This window comes from Conger conger, chromosome 13 (assembly GCF_963514075.1).
Source record: "Conger conger chromosome 13, fConCon1.1, whole genome shotgun sequence".
NCBI classification, from domain to species: Eukaryota; Metazoa; Chordata; class Actinopteri; order Anguilliformes; family Congridae; genus Conger; species Conger conger.
In genome coordinates this window covers 37,366,729-37,379,240 of record NC_083772.1, presented here as the reverse complement: position 1 = coordinate 37,379,240, position 12,512 = coordinate 37,366,729, and positions in this window count along the sequence as shown.

Sequence of the window (12,512 nt, the reverse complement as noted above, 5' to 3'; positions counted from 1 at the left end):
TCTGCGTGGGTTTCTGGTTTCCTGCCACAGCCAAAACACATGCAGGTTAGGGACTACAGATGAAAATGAGCTCATTAGCTAACTGTGGCACATTTACATTGGTATGGAACTGAAAATATTGATTAATGTGCCACTGTCTCTGGTAAATAAAAATACTATCAACCCAGCCTTGTGGTCCACTTGTGTGGCTCAGTTGTACCAGGCAAGATGAGTGTGCTTTTCCAAGGCAAATATGTATTCATATACTGTACACTCACCAGGCACTTTATTAGGAAAATGTTTACTTTATAACACCTACTTATTCATGCGATTATCTAATCAGCCAATTCTGTGGCAGCAGTGCATTGCATACAATCATGTAGATACGGGTCAGGAGCTTCAGCTCATGTTCACATCAACCATTAGAATGGGTAAAAAATGTGATCAAAGTGACTTTGACTTTGACCATGGAATGATTGTTGGTGGCAGACAAAGTAGTTTGAGTATCTCAGGAACTGCTGATCTCCTGGGATTTTTACGCACACTAGTCTTTGGAGTTTGCAAAGAATGGTGCAAAAAACAAACAAAAAAATCCAGTGAGCAGCATTTCTGCAGATAGGAACGCATTGTTAATGAGAGACATCACAGGAGAATGGCCAGACTAGTCAGAGCTGACGGGAAGGTGATAGTAACGCAAATAACCACACATTACAATAGTGGTATGCAGAAGAGCATCTCTGAACACTCAAGGCATCACATAACTCTAAGTGGATAGGCTACAGCAGTAGAAGTCTAAAAAATCTAAGTCTAAGAAATACCTAAAAAAGTGTATAGGATGTGACCTACAAAAAGTTGAGCTGCGTCAAGTTGCTAAATTCGGGTGAGGATTGCAGAAGTCCCATGGAAGAAACTTACCAGAATTCAGAATATTGATATAAGAAGCATGGTGGGGGGGTTTAGGAAGAAGGCAGAATATATCACACAGTGACTAAAAGGCGTGACATCAGCTGTCAAACCAATCACTTTGAAGCAAACTATATCTGACTGCTAATGTAGTCAGTGTCAGCTCTATGCAGTTTGACTAAAGCTGGAAGCTGAGAATAAAAAAGAACAACCTGATCCAAACTGTAATGAGCAGATGAAAGCAGATGTTTCATGCACAAAAAGGGAATTACAGATCAAATGAATGACAACTACGTGTGAGAACATTTCCTCACAAACAAAAATGAAAATTGAAAAAGATTTGTAAGCAAGGTTGAATTGAAAATATGTAGCAAAACTACTTTATTAAATGAAGTTTAAATATTACTTGGACACCACCAGCAAATGTCAGCAAAGATCAATGGGTGCTGTGAGGCCTCCTTACTGATGGGCTTCAAATATTATTCCCATCCACTCTGGTGCCCTTGAGCGGTGAGATCACTTCAACTACTGCGTAAACGCAAGCTAGTTCAATTGAATGTTTTCGGCCTTTTTTTTATAGACAATAAAATGCACTCTGCTCCCCCCATCCAGCTTTACGTTCTTTATGTAGGATTAAATAGGGAGGGGCAACTTAAAGATAAGGGTTTCTGGCAGCAAATCAGGAACTGGTGGCTTTGCACTTAGAAACCTATAAGCAGGTCAGGGCTTCCCGAATGAGGTTGATGAAATGAGTGAACTGCTCCAGCACTGTCACTAGGGTCTTTATATTACGCTAATGCAGATGAGCTTAGTAATGGAGTGATGAAGCACTTCTTCAAACGTGGCTTGTAAAGTAATATAATTTGTGCCAGGATGCCACTTTTTCCAAATTAGCTGCTTATCAACTTTATGCTTTCAAATTTGTCACCTGACGAATGAAAGTAGATTTATGTGAAAAAGAACGGTCGGGCTAATGTTTTGGAACAAAGATTATGTATTTCTTTATTTAGGGTAAATTCTGTATTACTAAATGGTGTTTATGTTTAAAGGCCCACATGCGTCAGCAACAAAACATGTATTTGAATGGTTTTTTGAAGTCCCTAACCACTCCTCCTACAGTCAGCTCTGTGCTCACATGGACAGTGGCAAAAGTGGAGAGAATACAATATTGAAGGAGAGGGGGACAGAACGAGGAGCAAAATAACCAGAAAATAACAAACTAACAACTAACAAACTAATTTAGAAGATCAACAGGGTTCTGAAAGGCTGTCGAAACACTCAAAGTGGCAGAATAAATTGGCTCAGAGGTTTTATATAACATAATCTGATAATTATGCTGAAATATGTCATGTCACATGGGAAATTGTTTCACAAAAAAGCTTGGATAAATAGCAATTTGATCCTAAAAGATGCATACTTCGAACAAAATAGCATTTATTTCCAGTACAGAACAAAAATCTCAAAAACTTTGCGCGTGGGCCTTTAATATAAATTGATATGACCATTAATATGACAAAAATCAAAACAGAAAATAAACATCCATATAAAACTTTTAAAAATTAACAATGAGAAAACCTCAAAGGTTTGATGCTGTGTGGGTTAAAAAAGTAAAGACTGTAAAATGAAAGCTTGCAGATTATTCCACTTAGTAGCAGGCCAGCACTCTCGGAAGAAAGGATTCCAGAGGTCACCTCTGTGTCTCCATAGAGAAACCCTGTCTAGTTCAAGGTTTCTTTGTCAGGCAAAATGGTTCAATCTGGAACCTTGGGCAATTTTCACACTAACCATGGAGGGTTCCATTTAGAACTACTCTAAAAAGGTTCAATGGAGAAGTCAATGTATGATTTAGGTTTCCTGGCAGTTTTTTTTCTGAGAATATATGTAGCTGTAGTAAATGTGGTTACAGAAGCTTTGCCTGCAAAAGCTTCATCATAACAAGGATGTTGGCTAGGTTCCTGTCCAGTAGGGAACTCAGAGGAGTTCATAGTGATTTAAGTTTATTGATTCATAATTAATTTGGAAACCTCGCATCTGAAACTGAAGATGCGCTAGAATGCAAAACAGTGCAGTGCTAAAACTTCTACTACTCTCTGCCCAAATAAACAAAGCTTTAGCAGTTCCTGTGACTTTGATTTCTGCTCCTGAACTAAACTTTTAATCAAGCGCTGTGGTGCTTCTGCTTGATGTAGAATGAGAATGCCACCAAATGGTGGGTTTATGGACCGCTAATTAATCCAGTACTCAGTGAATAGCAGTTGGGCTGTCTGTCACCGCTGGAAACTGGATGGATTCAGCAGAAGCAGTAACAGACAGCAGTGTAGCATTATGGTAATGAAGATGGACTTGTAACTGAAAGGCTGATGGTTTGTTTCTCAGCCTGGATGCTCAGAATTGAATTTAAGCTGAAGTATTTTATTAAATATTAATATAATTTATAAGTGTGAGTTGCTCTGGATATAAGAGTCTGTTGAATGCCAAAGTGTGTAGGCATGTGCAGTGTGTAAGTATTTGGATAGTGGTACATTTTATTTTATTTTTCTCCGTAGTCCAGCACATTGATTTACGATAGGAAAAAATGAAGATGATCACCTTTACTTTGAGGGTGTTTACATCCGTATCGGGTGATCTGTGCGGGAATCACAAAAGTCGGGCGGGGCACCAAAAGTAATTAGGCAGTTGGCTCAGCTGTTTCTTTACTGCAGTTATAAGAAAACTTTCAGCATCTCTCCTTGATTCTAGGCTTTTGATTGCCTTTGGAGTCTGTTGTTGCTGTTCGTCAACATGAAGACCAGAGTTGTGCCAATGACAGTCAAGTAACAACTTAACAAAGGCTCAACATGTGTTCTATGGAAAGCAGCTTAACAGTATGAACAGGAAGAAATGGCTTTTAGCAAAAAATACCTAGGCTGCTTCAAAAATAGTGAACTGGAATGAGATTATTGTAATTTCTTCATTCAAGAGTTGTGTCAGATGTGCCCTCAACACTTCTCACTGTTTTCTGAATGTTCATCTGAATCCACCATTGATTGCGGCCACTGGCAAACACTGCTTTTGGATGCTAAATTTAATTAAACATCTCTGGAAGCAATCATCAGGCAATGCTAAATGAGAACACTGCATACTAACTTTATACAGTTATGATTATTGGTGTTGTCTGGACTTCATGACGTTAATTATACATAAATTATGGATTACAATAATGTGACAGCAATAGGCTAAACAATACACTGCCAAAACAGTTTTAGTCAATACCTTTATGAGGGAAAGATTTAACTGAGTAAATTAAATGGTACTCATGGTTCCTTACAAAAGAAAACCAATAACATTAAAACATATATACATTTTCAACTTGGAAGTCCTCCATTTTCTGCTGTCAATGATCACAACTCACCTGTCAATTACTTTTCACTCAGAGGTGATGTGTGCAAAGCAAGTGTACTTATTTGTGATGGTCTATGACAAATCCACTGCTGATGTAGTCATGCATAAATCACACATTATTTTTTGCAGTGAGGCGCAATGTGGGAAGTGAGAACATTGTCTCCATAGCCAATGAGTCATTAATACGCTTTAACCGTGATCTCCATCTGTATTGTGTTTTTTGGCCATCGCATCACGCTCACAAGTCCACAATTCACTCAAAATAGTGCCTCCTTGGCCCACAGTAAGGGAATATACATTAGATTATTACATTACATGTCATTAGGCTGACGCTCTTATCCAAAGCGACTTACAGTTGAATAGACTAATGTAGGGTTAAGGGCCCAATGGCTGTGCGGGTCTTATTGTGGCTACACCGGAGATCAAACCACCGACCTTGCAGGTCCCACTCATGTACCTTAATGACTACACTACAGGCCGCCCCACTGGAATATACATAGAAACCAGAAAGACAGCGGTCTGTCTTCTGATAGTAAGCTTTACCTTTCTATACTCAAGATCAGAATAAGATACTGCAGTACTTCACAAAATATGGAAAATATCTTTCCACTTTCAGATATGGAAATACATTTTTTTAAGCATATTGCTGTGGATTGTATTAAACATCACATTTTCAAAAATGTCCGAGCCATGGACAAACAAAATCTCCAAAAGACCGTTTTGCGACAGGGCGATGTGGAACATTGACATTCCTCATTTGGTGTCAACTCTCGTACAGGGTCGGTGAGGTATGGCTATGGTGATTGTTATCAGTCTCATGCTGATTTCACATCAGTGCCTCATAGTTACAGGCCTGCTTTTGTCAACAGATGGATGTCATCTGGTTTGGTAACTGTGGTCATTGAAATTCCTGTCCACAACATCCTACTGGCAGCTCTCTTCTGACAGTCATGTCATTTTCATTAAATATTTATTGGTGCATGTTTTACCCTGTGGTCAGGGGTGTGTAAAGGTGGGTAATTCCACCGGGACATGCATATTTTCTCTGCATGCGGTCAATTCTGCAACATATACTGTGATGACAATATTCATGTGCATAAGAGGTTTCCAGGTTTGCGCTGGAAATGATATTATATATTATTTAACTGCATCTTTGAGAATGTTTTTGCGGTATGGGAGTATGGGAGTCACAAAAAATATATAGTTTGCCAATATTTCTGTTCTCTAGATATCAAGTAAATATTTCATATGATTTCCAGGATAAATAGGCTACAGAAATGGGACACATATACATGATTGCATACACAGTACACAACCCAGCTAAATAAATAGTTTGCAAGGTTGTTGACACCTAGGACAGAAAAAAAAATTAAATGTCACTGTTAACTGAAACAAATCAGCAAATGCAGGATCAGTCTAGCAAAGACAAATCCCCAGAGTAATAAACTTTAAAATTATTTAATTATTGAATGAATAAAATTTAAAAATACTGATATGGTGTCAGACTTTTTTTTATTGAAACACCATTTTGGAAATCAGATGTATAAGAGGCCGAAGGCGGCTGCTCACATATCGGAGCAGTGAGGAATGAGAGACAAGCGCCAGGCTACTGACACTCCTAGACCGGCAACTCACTCCCCTGCATTCCCAACCCATTCTCCTAGACAAACAACTCACTCACTAGCAACCTCCTGTAGCGGCTACTCCAGTGGCGGCTGGTGGCCATTTATCTGGGTGGGGTTCACGCACGCAGGCACACAGACACACCAATACTCACCCCCCACCGCAATAATTACAAAGGAAAGACAAAGCAATGGCAATATCAAAATAATGTTTTCATAATAACGGCTGATGTTAGCCACAAACTTTATGCTCTATAAGCTAACAATGAAGACAAAGTCCAGCCATTGGATAAATGACTTGCTACATCTGCAATGTAGACAACCAGCTCCAGGGTACTGCTATTTTTGGAACACCCAAGGGTGAACTGGCAAGGGTGTACCATATGGCGTGAGTAGCTACACAGGGCTGCACGCTGAGATCAACATGTACTTAAACGACCCCCCGATTAGTAGGAGCTGGTGCCTAATGTGGGACACTGAATCCACAACGTCAAACAACGTCTTTGTTGGAACCCTAAAAAATAATCTGAGGAGAGGGGACACAGCCACACCCACCACCCATCAATCCCTGAAAAAGATGTTGACAGGCTTCGATACTCTACAAAGTATGGTTCGATGTCCAGCTCCATTTTGACCGTAGGGGGAAGGAAGGGAACAGGCAGTTGACACCTGAGGCCATCAAAAAGGACGAAAACGGGACAAAATATGCTACCCCGACTTTAACGCTTATGATAACGATGTTTACGTACGCAAGCAAATTACGGCTGGGAAAAGTACTTATTTTGAACAGAAATTTTGTGTAAATCTGTGCTTTTATACAATAACAGTAGGCATCTAGGTCAGGGGTCGGCAACCCTGGTCTTGGAGAGCCGCAGGGTGTGCTGGCTTTTGTCGTTACTCAGCACTTAATTGATCAATTAAAGCAGTGGATTACACAGTTTACTTGCCTCACCTGGTTTCTTGGGTCTGAATCATTTGCTGGTATTAAGGCGAAAACAAAAACCAGCGCACCCTGCGGCTCTCAGGGACCAGGGTTGCTGACCGCTGATCTAGGTGAGCCTACTACATTTAGTTACATTTAGTTATGAAGAGGATATCAAATGATATCGAATAGGACAGTCGACAGTCATAAAGGATTATATTTTATGTACATTATGCAGTACAATGCAAACTTGTGGGCTCATGCAAAAATACATGTGAAATCTCTAGTTTAACGTCAGCTTTGTGTTACATCAATAGTCAAACAAGTCAATCGCCAGCCTAGGCTAGGGCGTAGCCAGCCTAGGACACTATGTTGCTAGTCTTGGCGGTGGGTCGCTTGTCTAGGCGAGTGAGTTGTTTGTGTATGAGAGTGGGTTGCTCGTCCAGATGAGTGACACTGTGGCGGCTGGTTTGTCACATGCTCCTGCACTTAAATAAGTCATTGATTGGCTAAAGAGTCTTCAAACCTGTTTCCGAGAGCTAAGTGGGCTGCTGATTGAAAGGAAATCACAAAAACCAGTGAAGATCGTTGCCCTCCAGGATTGGAGTTTTAGTCCCTTGCTGCTCTAAAGAGCAAAGGAGAGTGAGCCTGAGATTCTCTGTGGCAAAATAGTATACCCTGGTCTGTTTATCAGAAGATTACAGCAGTCCCTTCCCCAGGTAAACCAGCAACATATGCCACTGCCTGTATGATACGTCTGTCAAGAAAACATAAACAGCCCAAGGTAACGCAACAAAACATGCCAGTGTTTAAGTAAAATACAAATCTACAGATTAATACATTTCAGTATTTTAGCTCATGAAATTCATCTACAGACAAGTATACAACTTGCAGGGTTATTTCCCAGGTTCAATGCTCCCAAAGTCAATCACAGAATGACAGGGAGACCCAGGGAACTGACAGCCTTAATGATGAAATGGTTGACAGTGACAGTGTCTCAGAAATAACATAATCTTTGCCATTGTAATCGTTTTATATAATCAGAGAGAATCCCTGAAGGGCAGTCTCTGCTACCTAGAATAACCACCCAAAAAAAAAAGAAGAGAAAATTGGTCCTGGCCAAATTAAATATATTTGTTGAAAGTGGACTTAAACCAAAGCCATAGGAAGAGTCAAAGTTGAGATCAAATGTGTATTCCGTTCCCTGTTTCTTACTTATTTCGACATTTGGACAGTGACACGTTTTATGTTGTTTTATCCTTCAGCATGTTGACTCCTTCAATTGAAGCTTTCACATCCATATTAGGTGAACAGTGTATTACATTACATTACATTACAGGCATTTAGCAGACGCTGTTATCCAGAGCGACGTACAACAAAGTGCATACCCATAACCAGGGATAAGTTCGCTGAAAGACCCTAGAGGGAAGTACAATTACAACTGCTACCTGTACAACAAAGATAAGGACGAGGGCCTTTTTATTTTTTTTATTTTTATTTTTTTATTTATTTATTTTTGTGTAGGAATTGCGGCCGTTTTTATACATATTCCCACCACCTTTAGGGGACCGAAAGTAATTGGACAATTGGCTTCTGCATGACGACGCGTCATCCAATCAGTTTAGAAGCATTTGCTTGGATATGAGCAGTGACATCATCAGTGAACACAAGTGAGCCAGTTGCAGTGGCAGCCAAACATGCCCAAGCCATAGCACTACCTCCACCATGTTTGACAGATGAGGTGGTATGTGTTTCCTTTTTTTCTTCCACTCTTTCCCCTTTCAATCACTCTGGTAAAGGTTGATCTTCTTCTTATCGGTCCATAACACTTTGTTATGCTGGTTTTCATTCCAACAAATGAATGCTTAATTGACTTAATTTACTCATTCAGCCTTATGCAATTAACTGCATTAAAGTGCAGAATATAAGCAACAATTATTATTTAGACACAAACACCACATTTCACTGCATATACATTAAGGGCAAATAATTCAATTTATTTTAGGCTGGAATACAAACCAGCATACACTAGCCAAGCCAATGTGGGTTAGCATAATTTCCTACTGGACACAAGAAATTATAAAAATTCTGTACACCACTCTGGGTCACTTTAAATATGACCAGCAGTCTGCAATAGTATGGCAGATTTAGTGGTCCCACTTTGGGTAGGGTCAGCAAGAACCCACCCCTGCCCAGTCACTGGCTCTCCTGTAGTACTGTGTGGCCTGTTGTAAAACAGTCAATAGCTCTGACTATTTTAGAATGTAAAATTTTGAATAGTAGCTCTACAACAGTACCGTATGGAGTGGAATGCAAAACAGTCAGGAGCTCTTCTTTTGTTCTCTTTTTTAAAATAGCGAAGACTATTTCCAATATACTGTTTAATCTGAACAGTCAGAATGCTGGTTCATAGAATATCTGTTACAAAGAATATGACACCCTGAAATGACTAGATCAATGTAATGTTAATTCAGCACCATCGGCAAAGAGAAAACTGTGACTAGCGTGGTTTACTCACAGCAGTCCCACACATGACACCTCTTCACAGAGATTAAGAGCCTCATTAAAGTGTTGATTCCCATCACTGGGTTGGACAGATCACTTTCTGCTCTGCAAGGATTGGAAAATTGGTCCTTTAATGTTTTCATAACTTTGGCATAATTTAGTGCTGAAACTTTCGGTAACTTTTTTTTTTTCTAAAACTGACATGATAGCTGCACTTACAGCCTACTCTTTCACATTTCTAGACCAATCAGAGGCTTCATTGGCGGCTGGCCAATGGGAGATCGTGTGATCTGTCTGGGTAATTTCAGCTTTCTTAGAAACTCGGGGCTTTTTGATAGGATTTATTGCCATGCCTTACACCTAACATGGTGTATTGTGATGCTATATACTGTAGGTCTGGGGCAGCAGTAAAAAAAAAAAGGAAAAGGGAAAGAGGCATCACTTTACTGTGCTGAAAAAAGACAGATATTACACTTGATAATAGGTCCATAGATAAAATTGGGAAAATAAGAGAATTTGCTTCTACATATCAAGTTTCATTATATGGCTTTTAATCAAAACTCCAACATGTTCAAGCATGTACTAATAGCTAAAGTGTGTGGGTGTGAGACTGAGTGAGAGCGAGAGAGAAACTGTGTCAAAGTAAAAGGTAAAAGTAATATCAAAACATCTCTAATAGATCAGACAAAGATCATTGATTTATATGCAGTAAGCACCATAATGTTTGGGACACAGACTTTGATCTTGATTTGGCTCTGTGCTCCACAATCGAACAATTCCCATCTTTTGCACCAAATTACGGTGCCCAGATGAATAAAAAGTGCTGTAATATCAAATATGGTGAAACCAATATGTTTAAAAATACCCTTTCATAAAAGGGTGATATGAGTGTTAATTGATTTAACTTTATTCATTCGTTTTTTTGGGGGGGTCAAATCTTTTTCATGGCACTGTATATTAAGAAATTCAGGAATTCCAATCTGAATATTCAGCTATATTTATACATCTGAAATTGAAAACAGTGAGCTATTGCATGGCTGTTTTTTTTTTTTTTTGTCACTGATCACAAGATACCGGTCACTGCGTGAGGTGGCTTTCAGCAGTGGTTGGGGTGTAAAGAAATCAGTGTTATGATCACTATCGTAACAGAGCTCGAGTACTGAGCTCCATAGGCTGTTCATTCTACCATTTCCCTCAACTGCCGGGCTCTCAATGATAAAGCTGCATGTATTTGTATTTATTGTATAACCTATTCAAATGATCACACACATCACATATACAACTTAAATGTTTAGCTCATTTCCTCATTTTCAAGAAATGTATACCCAGAACCACATATATGTGAGTGGGCTAAAATCAGAAATCTCAGTTGCAAGTTATGTAACCGGAGGGGGGGGGGATCATCCAGTTTGCATAATTTGCTAATTCCCCAGTCATGTAATGTGCAGGGTACCCCCCCGCCCCCGGGTATTAGACCAGTCGATCTCCCAGAAATCCTTTTTTGCAAGTTCAGTGTCACTGTCTGTAGACTCTCATTTCTTCTCACACCTCCTCTCTCTTTTTCTCTGACACCTGATTATAGGTGAATATGGGGCAGATGCTGGGGGAGTGAATTATTGGCTTGTGTTTTTGAGTGCACCCAGCCTGCTCTCTTCATCATCATAAAAACCTGCATAATTAATAATAATAAAATGATAAATAAATCGAGAAATTGGAATGCTTCCGCCCCCACGTGCCACATCCATCATTTTCATGAGTGGGTCACCTTTGTTAATTATGAGATTTATAGAAGCATGTCTCTTCAAAACCACGATGGTTTAATTCTCCAATGTCAGGAGCACACCCAATTTTTTCCAGTAGTGACAGTCCAAATATACAGTGCCTACAGAATATGTAACCATCTACCAGTGATCAATCAAGAGAATAGCTCATATCTCGGAGCAGAAATATAGCCCTGCACTCAAACAACATTCATCATTAACTGCAAATTCAGGCTTTTTCTCCCCTTGCTTCAGTCAATGTCTTTTTTTCCACATTTGATTTGCACTCAAATAGGAGTCTATTTTTTTAAACACAGTTTGGCAAGTTCTACAATAACACAGAACTCTTTTCCAGTCACCTGCGAGAAATGAGAGTGAACATTTTCTTTAAGGATATTTCCTTAAATATCAGATTACTGGAAACAGGCATACAAATAACCGCACTTATTGGGAGAAATAAAATAATAATTAATACGGCAATAGTGGTCGCTGCTGGAATACGTACACATTTTGTCTCGCACTGGATATGCTTTTATGTGGCAGCCAATATATGGATATCGCCACATGCAGATATTCAATGTACTCAACACGTATTTGAACTGCCCTGTTTAAGATCTGCAGACTTCATGCACGTAAATCTGGCCCTTTCTCTTCGCAGAAGTGGTTTGAATAAAGTTCATGCTGTTGGGTTTATTCTGTTTTTCTCTAATAACAGCTGTCTCATGATAAGACTATGAGTGCTGCGCTTAGTTTGCACTTAAGAATAAATAAATAAATGGGTAAATAAATAAATCAGGATACCAGCTGCATTTTGAACCCAGTGTGCCTTGTTGAACTGCATTTTATAGAGTGGAACACACAATGGACCTGATTTAATAAGACCTTTAGCATATGCAAAACCTTTTAGCACACACACCAGCAACATGACCAATGGTTGGTCAAAGTGTTTGTGTTGGCACCAATCATTGGTTGTGTTATTAGTTCTATGTGTGCTAAAAAGTTACTCAAGGTCTTAGTAAATCATCCCATCCATCCATCCATTATCTGAACCCGCTTATCCTGAACAGGGTCGCAGGGGGGCTGGAGCCTATCCCAGCATACATTGGGCGAAAGGCAGGAATACACCCTGGACGGGTCGCCAGTCCATCACAGGGCACACACACCATTCACTCACACCTATGGGCAATTTAGACTCTCCAATCAGCCTAACATGCATGTCTTTGGACTGTGGGAGGAAACCGGAGTACCCGGAGGAAACCCACGCAGACACGGGGAGAACATGCAAACTCCGCACAGAGAGGCCCCGGCCAACGGGGATTCAAACCCAGGACCTCCTTGCTGTGAGGCGGCAGTGCTACCCACTGCACCATCCGTGCCGCCTTAGTAAATCATGTCTTATGCATGTCCTATGCATTTTTTCTAACGCACGTTTTACAAACA